Source organism: Aulostomus chinensis, chromosome 4, assembly GCF_037954235.1.
Source record: "Aulostomus chinensis isolate RoL2024-O1b breed Wild chromosome 4, RoL_Achi_v1.0, whole genome shotgun sequence".
NCBI classification, from domain to species: Eukaryota; Metazoa; Chordata; class Actinopteri; order Syngnathiformes; family Aulostomidae; genus Aulostomus; species Aulostomus chinensis.
The window spans coordinates 11,748,536-11,769,008 of record NC_141323.1 but is presented as its reverse complement, the minus strand read 5'-3'; the positions used below and the strand labels follow the sequence as shown (position 1 = coordinate 11,769,008).

Here is a 20,473-nt window from a genome sequence, read left to right as displayed (position 1 = left end):
GACCGCCTCGAAGTTTTTGCAATATCATCACGGCGCTCGCAGAGAGAAATGAGGCGTAATAATACGACCACACCTGAGTCCCAGAGGACGCAGTAGCCTCTGCAGCAGCGGCGGCGGCGGCGGCGGGGACATAGGGCGGAGGAGGGTTCGCTGTTGGTACTTCGGCCATAAACGGTCTCATAAGACAGAAAGACCAGAAACGTTGCAAATACTTGGCGTCACCGGCTGTGGAGGTTCTGTCTCATTCTAAATCAGACAGTAATACAGTTGAGGTGTTGACGTCAGCTGGTTTGTCGAAGTTGTCCTTTATAATCCTGGTTCAGCTTGACTCCCAGTGGTGTGTTGGGTCTAAGAGGCCGTAGAACAAGAATCACAAGCTCAGGATTGACTTCTGCGTCGGCATGGCTGCAGTTACACTGCAGAACCAGTAGTTGGCAGCAGAAACTGATCGTTTCACTCCAGGGTTTTTAGCTCTGAAGTAACCCAACACGGGTCTAAGTTTACCGAGGTGAATCAGGAGAGACGCAGGGTTTGCACCGACCTGTGCTAGCGCCACAGCCCAGATGTTCTCAACCTGAGGGTGGGGATACCTGCAGGGGCCGTGAGCTAATCCCAGTGGATGTGTGGAAAAGGTTGGGGCTTTTTTTCAGTCTCCCAACTGTAAGAGTGAAGCCTTGACATGGATTTTATTGAATGTGTGAGAGTCTAAGTGTGTCTGAGCTTAAAGACGACAGAAAACTAGTAAACTATTCACTGTAAAAGCCGGTTCAAGGCTCCGTTCAGTGCTGTTTACCTACACAAATACGTATTTGAGACCTCGACTCCAGTGTGATTACAACCGACTGCAACGAGGCGACTAAGATTCAGTTACCTCTTACTCCTACTGCCCCCTTGTTCGGGTCCTCAATGACTGCTGAGTGCACGACAGCGTCTTTGCCAAGGGCTCCTTCAGGTCATCATGTATGATCGCGGTTGCATCTGTTGACTCCCTGAACGTTAGTTGTGTTTTTGGTTGTTGTCGTCCCATATTTTCCTCCCGGCGGCCCGAAACTACGACCGATCCTGAAATTGTATTTTCAGTCTTGCTCTGAAAATAAGGTTTTCCACAGTTTTCTGGAGGCCGAGAGGAGCTTTGACTCCTCCCTGCGCCAGGACGCATCTCTAGCAATTTGATTTTGTGAAAATGGCAAACAAACCAAACCACTCACCGTCCTGGCGGAGGAAAAGATTGTTAACATCTGTCTCTGTTTGGAAAGACTTCATCCATCTCTCAGCCATGAGGGGGAATTTTTCCCTTTTCAATAGAAATCAGAGTTTCTGACGCCATTTCACTCTGGTTTTGTCCTCACTGGAGTTCCCGGTCCTGAATTTAAACTACAAGTGCACAATTCCAACAGCACACTCTTATAAACTTTTATCAGGATCAACATGAATTGTAATGTCCCATTTAACTAGAAACCCATTAAAGGAAAAAAAAAAAAAAAAAAGCACTGACAGTTTTAAGACACATTTTGTATTTGCTCATATCAGTAAAAATGACCGTAAAATTAAGATGAATTCAATCAAATGCGATCATTTTCTTGAATGATGGCCGGTGCAGGAAAAAAAAAACCCACCAGTTTTTATCACTTTGGCCCAAGGATGATGAAAACATGCAGTTATTTTAACTAGAGAAGTCAGTTGTCCTGATCCTCCAGAGGCGCACTTGATGGATGCTGCACTTGTGTGTCAATTGTTTGTGGTCGTAAACGTTAGCTCTACAGATGCTCCGTTAGCCAGACTCACAACAAATACACGTGCGGCAGTAAGTCAACAAACCGCAGCTCTGGGGAAGTGCACATTCCTCCGCCTGTCTGCTCTTGTGTGTTCCCGGCTCTCCGTCCGTTGTGAGTGGACATATGGTGACCATCTGGATGAGCCCTGGGATGTCAGAACATTGTGACTGGGTGATATTTCGGGGGCCCGCAGGTTGTGTTAACCCCGTCAGAGGCGAGCGAGGAAGGAGAGGACATAAGGCCGGCTGTTGAAACGAGGTAACGCCTGGGAAAGGTTACGTGAGGGGAGCTGCAGCCTGGCTCTCTGTCCCTCGGCCTCTCTCGCCCCGGCACTAGCTAAGACTGACGCGTCTCCAAACACAAACACACACACACACACACACGCATTCTACAGAGACACAAGGGTCCAGGGGTCTGTCATTTGTAGTTACGGTGATTTTTCCCTCTCTATGGTCCCGCACATGTGCCTGCTGGTTAATCAGCCTCGCCACATCATCAGCCCATCCTCATTAGTAACAGTCATTTTTGAGACAATGCCTCCTTGCAATTGATGAGATTTTCTTTAATTTCACTGCAGCGCAGCAGAGGGCACTGTTGAGCACCTGGTGACAGAACAGTGTAGGTTTCAGTTCAAGAACAAGTGAGGAAGAAGCCCCAGGAACAGGAAGTTGCTACAGACTGATGTGGTTTCTTCAGGAGGCCCGTGGCGCCGCACCAGGCTGACTTAAGAGCGCTTTAGTCGGGTAGCGGGAGGGCATGGATGTCCAAGGTGTCTGGGATGCGTCGCCATCTTCTAAGTATACAGTTGAAGTAACCACATGGGAGTAAATGTGGATTTTAATGGTTAAAAATGCCACAGGTCAGCTCAGCGAGGTGACTGTACCTGTGCTGAAGGGACGTTCTTCGAAAGCAGCTCTGTTCTAGTCGTGCTCAGCAGTAGCAACTCTCAGGGCTCGCAGGTTCTGCCACTCTGGTCTCTGGTTTCTCGTCTCCCAGCGATTGTTTTGATGGTTTGGGGTCATTTTCCTCCAGATTAGAAAAGATGGTCCTGAAAATGCCGATCGCTTTGAAGCTGGAAGATAAAAACGTGACTTTCTGACTCACTCTTCTGTTTTTCAATCTCCACACATCAATCACTCGTGTTCTGTCGTATTTGTTTTGGTTTTTTTGGGGGCTGCACGTGTCTGCCCTCCTCGCCATCCTGCAGGTTCATTGTCCGCCATTGTTCTTTCACACTCTCTTGATCATCCCTGTCGTGCTCTCATTCTTTCATCGTGGGATCTGAGCACTGCGGCACCGCTGGGTTTTGTGAAATCATGGGAGGCTGGGAGGGCCCCCCCCCCCCCATCCCCCTCCAATCCCCGAGGGGGGGCTTCAGCCAGTCACAGCTGTGTAACCTCAGCCCCTTTCCAACCTTCCATGACTGGCCACAATGCCCGGCAGTCCAGTGACCTGTGAGCACGCCGCGTAGCCGCATCAGCCATGTCGCCAGCCGTAACATCAAGACCAAGTCATAGTGCCCCCAAATATAGAGCTGCCATTCCAGATCTGTGTGGATTTGTTGACTTGTGTCACAGCCATTGTCTCTGTCCAAAGTGTTTTTCATGCCTTGGCTTTTACAATACCGCCAGAGGAGAGGGGAGGAATTTTGTGTATTTTTACTGCACTGCGGCACGAAAATGGCCATCTGTATGAGATAGTAATCAGTATAATCTTCATCATCAGGATCGGCTTTGATGTTTCTGCTCCTTTTCTATTGTATTAATTACTTTTTTTTATAAAAAGGCAAGAATAAATGAGGTCCTGGATCCCATTAAGCACCGGGTCTGTTTAAGAAAGTAATGTAAGTAGAAATTGACATTGTTATTAGTTCTTTATTGAAATATTAAATTGTCTCTGGACATCTGCATGGCATCGTTGTGAGGAAAATGAGCCGTCAGGAGACGTGTGCTGCGTCTGTGGTCTTTTCGCTGGCGAGATGCGCCACGAACACAACCATCATCAGCTGTGTGTGTGTGTGTGTGTGTGTGCGTGTGTGTGTGTGTGTGTGTGTGTCAGATGCAGCTTCTCTCTCCTAATGCCAGTAAAAATACAGACTTGTGCTGCACTGATTGGATCCACATGTACGTACATGAACATGCGTACGAACACACACACACACACACACACACACACACACACACACAAGAAACATGAAATCATTTGATGAGCTTCTTCTGAACATGAGCTTCAGGGCTGATGTTTGGATTCCTGCTTCAACAAGCCGCAGGGTTCGTCTCTCACCTTCCATGTTTAGTTTGGTTGAATCAAACACCGGAGTGTTTATCTTCTTCGGGGTTGAACATTGCAAACAGACCGAGACCTGTTGAAGAGGTGGTCTTGGCCGAGTTCCTGGTACAGCACAAATGAAAGTCTGGCATTTATGATGAGAAAGTGATCCAGAAGAAGATCAGATACAGGCGGCCTCCACAAGACTGGCTGACGTCTCCCTTTAGGGGAGAACTTTAGCCGTTCATGAGGGACTCGGCTTAGAACCGCTGCTCCCTTGTATCCAGAGGAACCAGTTGAGGTGGTGCGGGCGTCTAGTTAGAACCCCATCTGGTCACTTCCCTAGAGAGGCGTTCCTGGTGCAACCAGCAAGAGAGGGGGCTCCAGGCCAGGACCAGGACCAGGTGGAGAGACTGACCTGGGAACGCTGCAGTTGGTGCAAGTAGATGTGACCAGGCAGAGGGAAGTTTGAGGTTCCCTGCTTGGAACTGCTACCTCGACCTGCAATCAGATTTGTCTTAGTGGTTTATGATGGATGGATGGGTGGATGGAACATGACCAGAACCTGATCCGGCCACGCTAGAAACTGAGCTGAGAGTCTGAGCTAAAATAGCCAGGTGTTCTTCAAAAACCAAGGAAGTACACAGTCTTAATAGTTGTAATAGGAATAATACGCACTATTCATTGTTTGACAAATTTGGATGGATTAGCGACACCCCTTTTGCCAGGTGCTTTCGATTGCTTAAATACGTCCCCGGATGTCAAAACATCCTGAGTCTTTCCTTCTTGAGGTTTGACGAAGCAAATTCTGCATTGCTTAAAAACTAATTTCTGTGCCTCTTTGCTTCTAAAGAGCTCCTCAGAAAGTTCAATTTTGTTCATCAGCTTCGAGTGCACCAGGTGGGATGGGAATCTTTCTTTTACACATTTTCTTAATAAGCAAAACAATCAAAAACATCTTGTTTCCCCTTCAGGAGATGGATTAAAGTCTTTGAGACATCTGCGCGTGTGTGTCATTTCCACTCATGTGTAGCTTCGGGGAATGCGAGACGTGGGCTGAAACATCGCTGGTGTCCCGAAGGCTTCTGTAGGGGGAGACAACTTTTTACAGATGGTTTCTGTATCATTTGAAAGCTTCTACTCTTTCTTTTGTGGCAGTCTCAATCATTTTGTGGCCCCTCAGGAGCCAGAGACCTTAGCATCTCGCTCGAGGGGCCTTTGATTCGTCCACAGGGGGAAGGCCAAACCTTCTGTTTTTGACGACGGACATCTGTAGCTCAAAGACAATCTGTTGCTTTCTGCCCGCTGATAGTGCTCGCGATCAAATGGCATATTTTTTGGTAAATAACCTCACGGATGATGCAGCGTTTCAAGCGGATTTGTGTGTGTGAACATCCTGCAGAAAACGGAGAACAGGTGCTGTGTGGTAGCTGCATCCTGATGCGAGGTTGTTACACTTCCCGCAGGGCAGAGCATCCAAATGTCAACATCACCTGTGCCAAATTAGAGACGTGCTCTATTTGGGGACGGCGTGGGAGAGGCTGAAGCGCCGAATGGTATCAGTCCACATCTTAACACCTGCCACAGATACAGTAGGTATGAAAGAGGCTGCAGGGAAACACCCAGAGGAAAGAGGATCCTGTTAAAAAAAGTGGGACGGCTCTCTACCTTGAAGCTGACCATTAAATCCCTTTATAAACGTTGGGGAGGAAAAGGTGAGACGTTGAACACGGCTTCATTAAAACAGAGGTTACAGGACATAAAAGTCTAAATGCTTTCAGTTTAATTTGGGTCTTTTTCCTTGTGAGCTTTATCTAGATGATCCCTTTGGCTCTTACGGGAGGCCGAATTAGAATCCTTCCATCTTAAAACACCCGATATGCTTCATCAGGATCCTCTTGCAGTGGGTGATGCAAATCAGCATCCACCAAAAATGCAGCCCGATCGATGGGCTAATGCTCCTAAAACGCTGTCTGATTGAGTGTGGAAGCACTGCGAGGGTGCCTAATGTAGTGAGGCCAAACAGAAAGCCTCAGGTTGATTCTCCTGGTGCGCATCAGTGAGATATTGAACCAAATATCGAATCCCATGCTTTTAAAACTTAACGTACATCCCACCCAGTTGTTTTTAAGGGCCCAAACGTCCACTAGAATTAAAAGTTGTGCTGCCAGTGCGTACACCAGACTGTGATTCCAAACAGCACTGATGTGAACAACATGTTCCTTCTGTTTCATTCCACGCTTGCAGATGTTGCTCTTCCTCGGGCCAATGGCGCAAGCTTGAAAAGAAATGAAAATGGCAACATAGTGAAGCAGAGAGGCCACGACAATACGTACGCATGTACAGACAGTTGAGTTTGTGATGGATGGATGGAAAAAAAGAGGGAACTGGGTCACTTGTTTCTAGTTAAGAGGAAGAGTGCAGGGTAATTGTCAGCCATCGTGGGGAAAGCATCTCTACATGTGTGCCTACACCGACCGGCTCACCCTCGGCTGCTGCTTCCACCTGCTCTGAGTGTTCCTGCTGCTCACTGTAGAACCACATTTAGCCTGTAGCCGTAGAAAGTTCTTGTTCTGTTTTCTTCAGGTTGACGGCAACATTTTGTTTACACGTTTCTCTCTCATCTGTTTCCTTTCGTGGTTTTTCTGCAGCACCTTAAAGGTTCCACGCTGTTCCTGCATAGATCCAAGTACCTTTTGTTTTATATAAATCTCAGGGATGATGACGTTGATGAAGGCAGAAGAAGTTGTTGAGGGTGACTAACCCTTCCTTTCTGTTAGACTCTTTCATCTGTAGTCTCAGCAACCTTTTTGCTCTGCAGTCTTCTTTTGTGGGCTTAATTCATCAAGAATGAGAAGAATGAATCGCATAGAGTAGATCATTCCAAGGTCGGCATGGCTCAGAGGTGGAGTGACCGTCCCTGTCTCTGTCTGCAACCAAGGAGTCGCTGGTTCGATCCCCAAGTGTCCCTGAGCAAGGTACTGAGCTCCTAATTGCTCCTGGTGGCCCTGCGATGGACTGGCGACCCATCCAGGGTGAACCCCGCCCCTCACCCAGTGTCAGCTGGGATAGGCTCCAGGCCCCCTCCACATTATTGGTCACATTATTCAACAATATACACCTGGAAATTTACAAAAAGGCCAATGGCTTTGTACTTTCATATCCATAATTCAATATTTTATTTTTCCTGTTTTAAAAGAAAAGAACAATTTCAACCAATATAGAGATACGATCACCAAGCTACATGAGTTAGCTCATTGGCAAGCCGTTCTTTGGCTATGTAGCCAAAACGCCGTGGTTATGGGCCCATTAGCTCAGAATAATTCAGGAAAGTGAGATGAGTCATATTATGGAATTTTTCAGAGGACCGTCTCAGTGAACTGGGTTTGGTCTGACGGACACGGCTGTCCCATCAGTGGATACGACTGTGGCCTCAACTAACACTATAACCCGCTGTGGATACGTGCACTTTTTCAGAGTCTGAATCAATTTCTATTTCTACATTTAATCAAACTAGCTACCTAGGTTGTTTTCTGGCTATAATAGCATATAGCAACTACAGACCTATTTGCATCTCATCTGCTTTTGGATCGTTTTTCAGCAGAAAGCGAACGCCACTTCTGACGCGTTGTGTCGCCTTTTCTTCTCGTTTAATTTCCGCAAAGTCTCTTGTAACTATCTATGCTTTGATGTCTAGCCTCAGTGTGTGTTGTGGCTACTAGAGAGAGACCAGTGGATCATTTTAATCAATCTGACATCATCCTCATTTGAATAAATTAGCAGCAGTTCGATTGTGTTTTGACAAACTTGAGAATTTTGTCGCAGTCGAGAATCAATCAAGTTTCGCGAGTGCCGCCGGGGGCTTTGTGTCACGCAACTCAGTAACAACTAAAGTTGCGCGAACATTCCAGCCGTGACACTCTTGATACGCCGTTTGAATGACGACACACAACATAGCCTAGAACGTGTGTGTGTGTGTGTGTGTGTGTGTGTGTCTGTGTTGCTGATTAAGGCGCTTTAACTTTGTACTCATGAGCACAACAACAGAAATGCATGAAGCTGATGGAGGTTTGTGTTTGCCTCATCATCTTCCTGCCCCTCGATTGTTGACCCTCTTTGACACTGTTTGTCTTCTCCCCGTCCTCGCTGGTTAAACACAGGCTGATGTTTCTATTGCGTCTGATTGCGTAACACCGCCTCGCCATCTCTTCTCCCTCAGTGATTGAGATGAGTCAGACTGCTTCATTGAACACATCGGTTCTAAACTGGGGAATGCCGACCGCTCGTTTTGAATATGAATATGTGCAAACAACAGACGGTCTGACAGCGTTGTGGCATTTAAGCCACAAAGAAGGTTGTGTGCTGATTTAATTTGTGCCGTGAAGTGGCCTCGTGTTGTTAGATGGAGGTCGTTAAGACGGGTTCAGGTGTGGCACCTGCGATCCATCTGGACCGGCTCCATAAATGTGCCCAAACGATGATGGATTAGGGCTCTGTGCTGATGGCTCTGAAATGAGATTAAGCAACAAAACAAGCTGTTGAGACTGACACACCACATTGGTGTCTCACACTGAAGAGTCAATTAGGATGTGTCACACAGTCCTCACCTGAAGAACTGGACCCAGGACAAGACCGGAACGGTTTTTCTCTTATGCAGTCGAATGATGCCGTTACATGCAAACACCACAGCGGTTCCATGCAGGATGAGAGCAAATGAGTGAATGTTCCACAAAGTTTTAGACAGAATTGAGTCAAGCGAGCGCTGGATATGTGGACCGTCTCTGCTCCGCCTCAGCCACAACGAGGTCCATGTGTAATCACGTTCAGGCTGAATGAACGCAGATATCCTGCTAAGCTTCAGGAGAAGCTTCTCTCTGTCTCTCAAGTGTTCCAACTTTGTGTAACTCTGTACTTGACACAGAGCACGTCCACTGGTTAGTAGACTTAAGAGGGGTGCCATGTTCCCTCAGTCCCATCTTCTCTCTGGGATGTTACCCCTCCGCTAATATGAGGTCCTATGTTCCCCCGGGCCTATGTGCCCTTGGTCCCATGTTCCCTTTGTGCCAGGTGCCCTCAGTCCTATGTTCCTTCAGCAGTATGAGGTCCTACGTGCCCTCAGTCCCATGTTCCCTTTCGTCCAGGGGTGTCAAACTTATCCAGTCAGGGTCGTGTGGCTGCAGGTTTTCATTCCAACCAAGCAAAAGCAACACCTGATTCTACTACTGATTGCACTACTGTGTCCACACAGCTCATTTGTTGGATCAGGTGTTGCTTTTCCTTGGTTGGAATGAAAACCTGCAGCCACACAACCCTTTACTGGATCAGTTTACACCCCTGCCTTAGTCCTATGTTCCCTCAGTCCCATGGTCCTTCAGCTGTATGAGGTCCTATGTTCCCTCAGTCCCATGGTCCTTCAGCTGTATGAGGTCCTATGTTCCCTCAGTCCCATGTGCCGTTTGTCCTATGTTCCCTCAGGGATGTTTCCACCCAGCAATGAGGTCCTACATCCCCCCACCCTGAGGGTAAGAGTTAAGGGAGGGCCAAGGGAACAAAGTTCCTCGAATGACATTTTGTACATTGTTCCATGATGAACACATTCAGATGTTGTATGTGGTCAGTAAGTTGTGAACAAACCTTAACCGCTGCAGCTCCCACTAATCAGATGCCACTCGTGGGGAACCCTCCCCTTGCAGGTCCAGATGTAGTGGATATGGAATGAATCAGCTCCTAAGAAGGAAGTAACACACGACAGTGGTGATTTCAGAGCAACTGATAAATGGAACAGCAATGATTCGGTGTCCCTTCAGTGTTGGTACAGATTTCTCTTTAACAGAGTGAGCAAAAGCAGCCAAAAGAATCTCAGTATAAAGTTTATTTGACATCCAGGTGAATATTATTTCCACTGAAGCTGAGAAAGTCTCGGAAGAACAAGCACACACACGCACACACGCACACACACACACACACACACACACGCGCACACAAAGACACAGATTTAGAGAGACTGCAGTGATGCAGCTCATAGAAGACGAGTTCTGAAATCATTCCAAGTAAACACGCGTGTACGTGTTCTCATTACATTACTGGATACTTATTTGTTTGCTGAGTATTTATGAGGATATGAGGGCCCATCTTATTGGAGCACGTTGCACTTTGACTCAACAAGTGCGACGGGAACAGAGGCTCATATGAATGCTCATGAGCGCTCAGGTCAGGGGAGAGAAGAATTTCTCGGATGAAAAAGTCTTGTAAGTCCCCCCCCGAGGTGGAAATGCTGCTCAGCTTTAGTCTCTCGCCTTCTTTTTTTTTTCTTTTTTTTATAAATCACAATCCTCTGACCTCCAATGACCTTATCGACTGTTTCCAAGGGTTAACAATGACCTTGATAACGACCCCTCAGAGGCGAAATATCTAGGTGTCCTCATAGAACTGAAGACGCCCCAAATGGATGAGAAATGAAGAGCCTTCAAGTGTCTTCAACCATGGCCACTCGCCCTTGATTCAACCCTCTTTGGATAGCTATGACCTGGATGGCTGAGACTCTTCACACTTTCTCCTCAAAGGCAGAGAGATATTGTTCGATATCTCCCACTGGCAGAAAAGAACCAAATTGGAATGAAATTGTTGCAAAATGTCCGCCGCCGACTATTAAAAGCGCATGCTGAGTGCGGCCCATGTCAGGTGGAAGATTCTGTGGTACATAAGGATGTTCTGTCAACATTCAATCCGTAATCCTCCCAAGAATCTAATGAATGCTCTGATATCGCCGTGCTAATTAACTTGTTTGCAAGTGTTGTTTTTGTGGTTGACGTGGAGGGAAGTTAGTGGTTCCCTACACAGCAGTCACCATCACAAACTCCTGAAACGTTGCAGTGTTTCAGGTTCTATCAAACGGAGAAACCTTGAAATTTTTAAAGTGACAGAATAAGAAAAGACGTTGGTGTTGTTGACCTAATAACGTCAAAGCTACAGCGTGGAAGATCTGTCTCCATCTTCTGGCAGTGAAAGTTATTACAACCTGTAGCAACATGCTAACACCATGGCTGCGCCGTAGCTGACTCCGTCGCCACTACTGTGGCTGGACACCACCGCGAAACGATTTGGTTCACCGTCAGAATTTGATCTAACAATATTTGGGAGGTCAAGAGGAACCGGGTGATTCGATTATCCCCATTCATGTCAGCAAACAGCTACCACAAGTAGCCGTCACGGCTGGTCCTGCCAATAGAGCATGATCAGTGTGTAGCAATGTCACGAAAGATGCCACATTCAATGACATGCAGAGAAATAATAAGGGATGATCAAATACTCAACAAACTACTTTGTCTGCTAGATGTACTTTTACTCCTTTTACTTCTGTGCAGGGCCCTGAAACAGGCTCATCTTTAAACATCCCTTTGCTCAGTTTGTAGCATCTTTTTATTGAAACGGGTTTTGAGTTAGGCTTCGACCGAAAGGTTTAATGAATGTAGTGCACTGATGCTCGTGCACTAACCTCATGACACCGACTCTGCAATTATACAGCCGTCGTGATCTCTCACCTTCAGCCCCTCTTTGTAATAACAGTGGGTTTTCTGGTCCTTCCCCCTCTGCTAACAAGGCCTGAGGGCAGCATTAAACTCAAAGTGCAGCTGAGCGAAATGGGAATTCTGACACTAGTTTAATAGGCGTCCTGACATGAAATATCAGAGGAAATTGTGGTGTGTTGGTGGAATGAAGCATTTCAATAAATCTTCCTAATGGAAATAATGAAAATGTAGCACCGAGATCAGTCACGAGCTTTGCTTCATCTCATTTTCCCTCAGTGTCCACACCCCTCGTCTGAAGAGTATTTGACTCGATAAGGAGTTGGACTAATTTGTGATGTACGGCAGGAGTTAAATCTGTGGCTGCCCTGATGTTTTGAGGCAGTAGATTTATCTTGTGTTCAGCTTTAATCTTCAATGAGCTCTGTTTATGAAAACCCTGGGACCTCCGTGTCACCCCTTTTAGCTGTGAGAGCGCAGAGACTTCCATTAAGAGCTGCGCTCGCACTGTGTGAGGAAGATAATAGTGCTCGATCGCAGCCTGTTTGTTGTTTCTCTGCGGGGTGAATTGAAAACCAGTGAAATAAATGTTTGTGAGGGTAATGTCAGAATATGCACCAAACTGAGTGATTGCATGATGTAGGTGTTCACCAGTGGAGCCTGCAGGGCTGTCGCCACATCAGAACGGGAGATTAAGCGGGTGTGGACTGAAGTCAAGGGACGATTCGCCATGTTTTATGCATCACATCAATTTTGGTGGTGAATGTCGTCAATATAAATTCTTCAGGTTTTGCTAATTCAGCTGAGAAACTGCTGCAGTTTCTTCTACTGACACCAGTTTTGACGTTTGATGCGCGCAGAAATGTGGAAGCCGTAAAAGGGGGGAAAAAAAACAAGAAGTTGATTCTTTCCGTGAAGATAATTTGTCCAAATTTGACAAAACCCTGAGCTTCCTTGTTTTTAGCACGCAAAAGTTCACTGTGAAGATTTTCTTCCAAAAAAGAAACGTTTCTGGCAGAAAGACCCTGTCTGACAGACAACGTCTTTCTGACGGAGAGAATTTTCCCTCCAGAATACATTTTTCTGTAAGAAGCCATTTGTGCCCTGCAGCCAGGGCACAAATCTCAAAGGTTTTCTGCCTGAGGTTGGACCAGAAAGAATCGTCTTCTGGCAGAAGCCCTTTTTTTCTGGCAGAAACCGCCAAAGGTTTTTTTTCTGCGAGGTGGCAAGCAACCAACTGTAAGGAAGATGTGTTTTGACAGAAAACCTTAAGGGAATCGTGGGACAAAGTATACGAAGCGGCAACACCTGAAGGAAATCAAGCAGCTCTGCTGGCCGATAGTCAGTGTTCATACTTTCATTTCTATTTAAATTTCATTTTCCGTCATGATTTACTTCCAAAACTCCTCAGTTCTGTTTAGGAAGTCGTCGCTGGGGTGATAAACCTTTCAGTGTTTGCCATGTTGCAAATGCAGGCTTCGTGTTCGACGGACTGTGTCAGAAAGCCCTCCAGCTAAACTCCTCTCTTGTTCTCCTGGTTTTCTGGGCTTGTATAGAAAATCAGCCACATCCCAACAGAGAAAATGGCTTCCTTTAGTATAAGTGCAGAGGGTTTTACCGTACATTCTCCCTTGTTACTTTGCCGAAGGAATGCAGGGGAAGGAGGCCAAGGCTGCGGATGCATTAACCGAGATTCAACACGCACTCAGTGTACGCTACTTTTAAAGCAGCCTACCTCTATATGACCTCGCTTCTCCCACGCTGTGGCCGATGTATAGATATTGGGCACTGCAATATTGGGCACAATGTGTCCAGCAATTTGCGGATAGGAGCCGGTGTCCTCTCTGACAGTTTGTCCCTGAAGTAGACCAAAGATAACAGCCGAAGACTTCTCAGAGCTGCTGCTGAAGTGTTCTCATTAAATATTTTTTGAGATTTTGCACCATTCAGCAGCTTCACATCCTGGTACACTGCGGAGAGATGGAGAGAGTTGTTAACAAAAAAAAAAGAAAAGAAAGAAAATGGTCCAATTAAATGTATGTCTTTTGACTGATGAGCGGCTGATTTAAGAATGATTTAAAGTTATAAATAGTTGTGTCTTGACCATGAAAGACTTCACTCAGACATCATAATTCAAACATACTTTAATCATGTGACTAAATCCAGATGATCCCACCTGTATTGATCTGATTATTGCCTTCTGCATTCCTTCAGCTCACGCTTCGCAAAAAATGGTGTTTAGGTGGCCAAAGTTGATATTTGACGGTTCACGTCGATGTGGCCGTCGCTAGGTGAGCGCGTGACTACATCTAACATGGGGTAAGACCTTGTTTATCTCCTCCCAACTGAGAGGAACTTGCAAATGTTTCCCGTGTGGGAACTCCAGCAAGTGTGACCACTCATAATAATCACAACACTTCCCTTCACACGCTTCTGTCCGGAGGGTGGCAGCGGCTGAGAACACACTTAAAGCACGTAGAACTAGTTAGACCACCTGCTGCTGTGCGTGCACCATGAAGCCGTGTGGTGTGTTACTGTTCACGCTCACCCTTAAGTGGTTTGTCCTGCGTTTTCGCTCCCTGCGTTGGGCTTTTACCAGCAGCTGGGTCAAGGATCTATGGCCGACATCTGCAGTGGGGTCAGTCGGTTAGTCATTTTGGCCATTTCACTGCTAATGTGGCCCCACCAACTACATTCATGTATTATTGATGTGGAAATAAATGTCTCTCTCCAGTATACTAGATGCTGCAATTACCCAACTGAATCATCCCCCCATGATGAGATGCCTTTTGTAAGACTGCTGGTCATCAGCGTCTGTGCGTCTCTGGGGCTTCAGAGCTGTTGTGGAGGGTGGAGATTGTTGTTTTTTTTGTGATTTCTTTACGCTAAGAAGCAAAAAAAAAAAAAAAGAGAGAGAGAGAGAGGAGGAAAAAAACGCTTTCTCCACAGCACAACCAATCACTGCGCTGTTAGGCAGCACTCGCCTGTTGCCATGGTAACTACCTGTTAATATTCCAGGAGAGTTTTCTCACTGAGAAGTGGGAGAGCGCCACTTTTCTTGCCACAGAAAATCAATTGGACATTCCTGGAGAAAATAGGGGAGCTGAGCCATGTGGTTGGGACAAGACTGGTGCTGCAGTAGCTGGACATGTTTGAGACAACAGTTCAAAGGGTCAAAGGGACCGAATTGACCTTGACTCATCTTGTAGCGCTGCAGTGCGTGTGGCTTATAGCATTTCGCATCACCCCGTCAACCAAATTTCACTCCGTATTGGCAAGTAATTTTCTCAGAAGTCTTTCAGGGAGACTCTTCAAAGGTCTGGCATGAAGGAGTTGAGCGGTCGCTGCGGTGAGTGATGAAGGGATTGGCCCTCTGTCATATAAGAGATCACAAATCCCATTATGCCCCAAACTTGATCTCAAAAGAGACCAGATGCTGGAGGAGATCTGTGTCTCTCTCAATGAGAAGTTTGTGCCAGCACATATCAAAGTTTCCTCTTCACTAGAGGACGGGGTGGGCGGGCTGGAGCCAGGTGGGAGCATCTTTTCCACGGAGAACATTGTTGAGTGGCGTTCTTCGCTCTTCATTTGAAGAAGACATCATTTCCGGTTCTGATATAAGTGGTGCTAAACTAGTATCCACGCTGCCACTGTTGGTTTTCCATTACTGCTTGCTGTCATCACACCTAAGCCCCGCCTTCTGAGGGTGATCAGATGGACCAAACCGATCTTTGTGCAGACACAAGAATATAACTTGAAGCCTGGCAGGAAGTCTTGCGTGACCTCATGATTTCAGGAATCCAGCTGCCTCTTAGCTGCCTGGGAGAACCGTTCCGTGATGTCACCATCAAACAGACCGGCTGGGTTGTACAAGTACAGCATGACGTGACATCATCACTTTGTCAGCATGAAGCAACTCATTTTCCTCCGTTGGGCATTTATTCTGTTTATTTGGGCTTCATTGTGCTATGAGTTTCAATGGTCAGGGGAGCTTGTATTGATGCTCCCATGCTACCTTCGCCACAGGGAAGCTAAACTGGCTATCACCATGCTACTGCAAAACGTAGCTGAGCTGGTGACGGTGCTACAGCCCGACTGGATACACAAATCACACCACACGATGGCAGATGCCTGTGTGAACATGGGATTAAACTATATTCCCGTCACGCGCAGTTCTTGCCATCAGTGTCGCAGCAGGGTTTATTTTTTTAGAATATGTCGATTTTGCAGTGAGGGAAGGAGGGAAGAAACTGCTGTCAGACACATGGTGGTGGGCAAATGAGCAAAGCTTATTTCATCAGTACCACACGAATGCCAGTCGTTAGTGTTAAGACCAGGCCGCCCAACGAGCTGCGGAGAGACAGAAATTTCATCAATCAACCTGTTTCTCAGTTACGAAAACCTGGAGCAGAAGACTGGCTAGATGTGTTCAACCAGCGACCAACTGTGGGCTGTTACATGCGAAAATATTGTGCACTTATAAAAGTGATGGCAGCAGCTCTGGAAAAACCAACCATCAACACTGAAAATGTAGCTGCACTCCTTCAGAACAGTGGCTGTTCAGTGCTGTGAGGAGCCGTGAGCCTGCTGGTCGTGCGTCATGATTGCGTACGTGTGTTGATTGTCCCTAGGTGTCACTGGCTGGTTGCTCACTGTAAATCAGCTCAAAAACTTGCAGAACAATGCTAAAACTCGACTTTCAGAGTTCGTAGAGAGTTCATAGCCCGCAGACACAGGTGCTCAGCTTGTGCTGTGTATCGATGGACTGGACAGATCTGTCAGGTCACGCTAACATTCGCCTCCAACAAGGTTCAGGAAACAATCTAATGATTTTTCGAGGGTTTGCCGCCTTCAGTCCACTGAACTCAGATCAGACAGCCTCACGCTGAGCCGACCGAATTTATTTGTGTAACCTCAGAATGATGTGAGATTTTGGGAGGGTTCATTCTAGGAGAGTGGTGGGATGAATGGGAATGATCCTGGAGTTCATTTCATTCTTCTTCTGTGTGTTTTTCATAGTTTAGGCCTTCATTCACGAAGCCCCAGAAACGTCGTTATGGTGTATTGACGGTTTGGAATGAAGACTTTGAATGTAAATCAGGAAGATCATGGGGTTGCATTTCTTGTTAGCAGCCAAGATGGTAGAATGAAGCGAGTGGGTTTAGCCATTAGGCGAGAGGTCATGCGGTTCAAGGTCCTAAACTGCTGTAACTACCCAGAACGCTCTTAAATCCTGAATAATCTCATCATATTCCATGTATCTTTATCTGAAAATGCAGATTAAAGGACAAATCCCCAAAAATCAAGCCGGGTATTGTATTTATGTGACCCCTGTCTAATTCTGAGTGCTGTAATTTTATGGAGTAAAAGTGGTATATTTCTTGTAGTAGTTTCAGTATGAGCTCTGAGTGACGCTTCAGGCTCCGCCGCCCACGTCGAGTTCACAAGTGATCGATTCCCATGCAAACAGCTGTGTATTTGTGTGTATTTGTACAGCTCAGTACTCCCTGCTTTATTTATGACAACTTGCTTGAGAGGCGATATTTCTGCTGAGGCGACTCGGGGGAGTTTTGCACGCCGCTCGGAGCTCGAAAGTAGCGTTGTCCCCGTGACCCAGTCTCATCCTCCCAGCAGCAAGAGAGATGAAGGAGCTCCAGAATAGAAGCACAGGTCGTATCTGTTTATTGGGGATTAGGCTGTTTCTCAAGTACACCGCTGAGCTCACCCGACTGCCTTAGAGGTCACCGACTGAAGTGACACCGAGATATGAGGTCATAAAACACGCCTGAAACGCGTCAGACTCGGATGTTTGTGTCAGCGTCGGCTGGTTCGTCCCGATTCCCTCGTCTCCAAGAGGCCAGGCCGGCTTCTTTCTCACCTCTGATGTTTATTACACAAACAGCACCTAGGAATCAAATATTCCTGCTTTTCTTTTTTTCTCTCTCTCTCTCCCTCTCTTTTTTTTTTTTCTCTGTGTGGGGAAGCCAAGTGTTGGTGAGAGATAACATGTAGCGGGAGTGGGAGGTGGGGAGAGGGAGCGCTGCAGACTTGTTTATATGTCTTGATCTGACGCTATGAATAATTCAGCAAAAGGCTTCCTGGCAGGATTATATTAAAAGAATAGTTTGGGCAGCTGAGAAATAAAATAAAATAAAAAGTTGAGGGGGGGGGGGGTGAAGTTAGGGTGATGGTGGAGATGCTAAGCCTTGATTACTGAGAGAAGAGTGAATTATTCAAACCTGTTTGCTCAGAAGACGTAAGAAGAATCTCCAGCAGAGGCGGTTGTGGATCCCAGTATGGTTTTTGGTCATTTGGGGATCCTGAAAAGATTTTTCTGCTTCACTCCGGGGCTGAGAGGTTTTTTTTTGTTTTTTTGTTTTTTCTCCCCACAAGGTCTGAGGGATTCCTGCTTCCCAGCTCGCCTCAGAAGTCTTCTCACAGAATTTTAAGTGAACTTTCAGGCTTTGCAGCGATGAAAATATTGCAGCGGGGCAACATTGTTATGTTGTTTACTCTGCACTTTTGTTTTTTTTTGTTTTTTTTTTGTAGAACAAAAATTGTCTTCCTTCCTTGTGATCGCTGACCTTTTGTCAAGAAGAAAAAAATAGCAACATGGGCTTTTTATTTACATGTTTTATTCATATTGAATTTTTAATTTTTTTTTTCTCCAGTCATGGAAGCTGGAGATGCAAACATTAAGCTGAGTCAGGAGTTTTCGTACCCAACACCTCCAAACCGCTTGAGTTAATTTAGGGTTTCCCGATGCTTCAAAAGCAGCCAACGCATCCGTCCTCCTGTCAGAAGCAGCCTTTGTTGCCAACGCTGATGTAAAATGGCCAGTTAGCGCCGGCTGTTATGACAACTGTCAGAAAACGAGGGTCAGGATACAGTTTTATATCGATATATCGCGTTAGCATACATCGTGCAATACCCTGGAGAGTCAAGCTTGCTAATAACGTCTCGTCATGTTGACATTACTCTCAGAGTTTCTGTTTTCCGAGCAGACTGACGGTAGCTGCCGTAGCGTCGTCCTGAAGGTAAAACACACACATTTAGTTGCTGTGGTGAGCAGCAATGTCTGCGGTGGCGGAGGATGTTTTGATAGAAGCGGCTTCATTTGACAAGTTAGGAGGAAAAATGTGTTGGTAGATAACAAAGGTGAAAGGTTATTAGAAAAATAGAGAGAGTAACAGTGTGTTTTCAGTGAGGAAGTGTTGGTTAGATGGGTTTCTCTTCAGCTGCGTCCACACCAGCTGAATGCTCTGAGGAATTTTTCCTCTGTTTGTGAGATGCGACGCCGCACAGCGAAACCATCCGTCCTTGTTTCAATAGCACAGATGTCTCCAGAAGACTCCCGTCAGAGACACACCCAAGTACCAGCTGCTTCATCAATCGGGCCAGTGGGCAAACGGCAATGGGAAATCCTGTTATGATCGTTTCTGGAGGCTCCGAAAAACTGCTGACCTCCTGGAAAGGCTGTGGGAAGGAGAGGGGAGTGGGGGGTGACTGGGGAATACAGGAATTCTTGGATACAGAGAGGAGAGGACAGGGTGGGAGGAATCTGGGGCTGGGGAACTCCCTGTCCTCTTTTCTGCGGAGGGAGAACTCCTACTAAGCAGTCACGAGCCTGCCGCTGTGGCTGCTTCACGGGTCTTATTTCTGGCGTGCCGGCGTCCAGCACCCACAGCTCCACTATGTTGTAATTACTGTTTGTGGAGAAACAGCATGTACCCCTGCGTCATGTCGTTAGGAGAAGCACTCAGTGGGGTTTTGCTTTGCTCGGTTCTCACCTAGCAAATACTCGATATCCAATCTGTCTCCTCCACTAAACAAAGCCTGGCTGCAGTAACAACACCTAAACGGATTAGCCGTCTCTGGCCAACATGATGCGACCCACCTTGTGGGCTGCGCAGAAGGGAAGCACACATTCCAGCAGCGCGGCTTGTGTTCAAGGTCGCTCTGAATTTACAGCTGCGATGTCAAAAAAAAAAAAACAAACAAAAACCACGTGGCTCGCAGCTTCAGCGGCTCAATTAGAGTTCAAGCTGCCGTGCGCGCTAAATATCAGAGGAGAAACGCATTTAACTTTGGAAAAAAAAGAGCTCCAAATTCTGAGAATGTAGTGCAACATTGAGGGAGAAGTTGAAGGAAATGTCTGACGTTTGGATTTAAATGAAAATGAACACTTCCTCCACGTTTCAGAAAGACATAATTATGCTGAGGTGGACTTTGTCATGAATTAAAGCATCAGCAGCGTGTGGATCCACAAGTTAGACCGCAGCCGATGACTCGAAGTACAACGTGAGGAGATGTGTAAACAGAAAATGGAAGTTAAAATGACTGAAGTGTTAGTCAAGGGTCCGTAAACGCCGCAGACATGCGTCCTAATCAACTGATCTGAATCCACTGGGAGGCCTCACCTGCAGTTAGGGTGTTGCCATGGCGACGGTAAATCCAAATTTAACCGAGGGAGCTTAAAACCCACCGTTGAGACAATAGGCTCGAAAATCTCGGACAAAAGCTAGTGCTCTTTCTGAGTGGAGAGTTGATATCGCCCCAGGGATTCTTGAAAAATGGCCGGTGACCTGTTAAATTCAAGATATACAATAAATTGTTTATGTTTGAGGATATTCAGTCACACGGTGGACTGACAGAAATGTCGGTCAGGGCTTTGTAAACACCACAGGCATCAGGTGCGCGGCCCAGTCAGCTGATCTGGGAGGCCTCACCTGCCGTTGGAGGTTGCCATGGTGATGCTAAACCCCGCTGAATGAGTCCAGTGTCCAAAAATCACATATTTTGCACAACATGCTGAATACACAAGCTGTCACGCTGCATATTTTTTTTGGCCCATAAGTGATAGTAATGGATACTTGTGGATGAAGTACACGTCAGGTCTCACCT

At 46.5% G+C, this 20,473-nt stretch overlaps 1 protein-coding gene across 3 annotated transcripts in view; it reads left to right on the top strand.

The window, feature by feature from the left end:
- abtb3a (ankyrin repeat and BTB domain containing 3a) overlaps positions 1–20,473 on the top strand; it is a 167,569-nt gene that overhangs the window by 91,257 nt on the left and 55,839 nt on the right. The window lies entirely within an intron of this gene.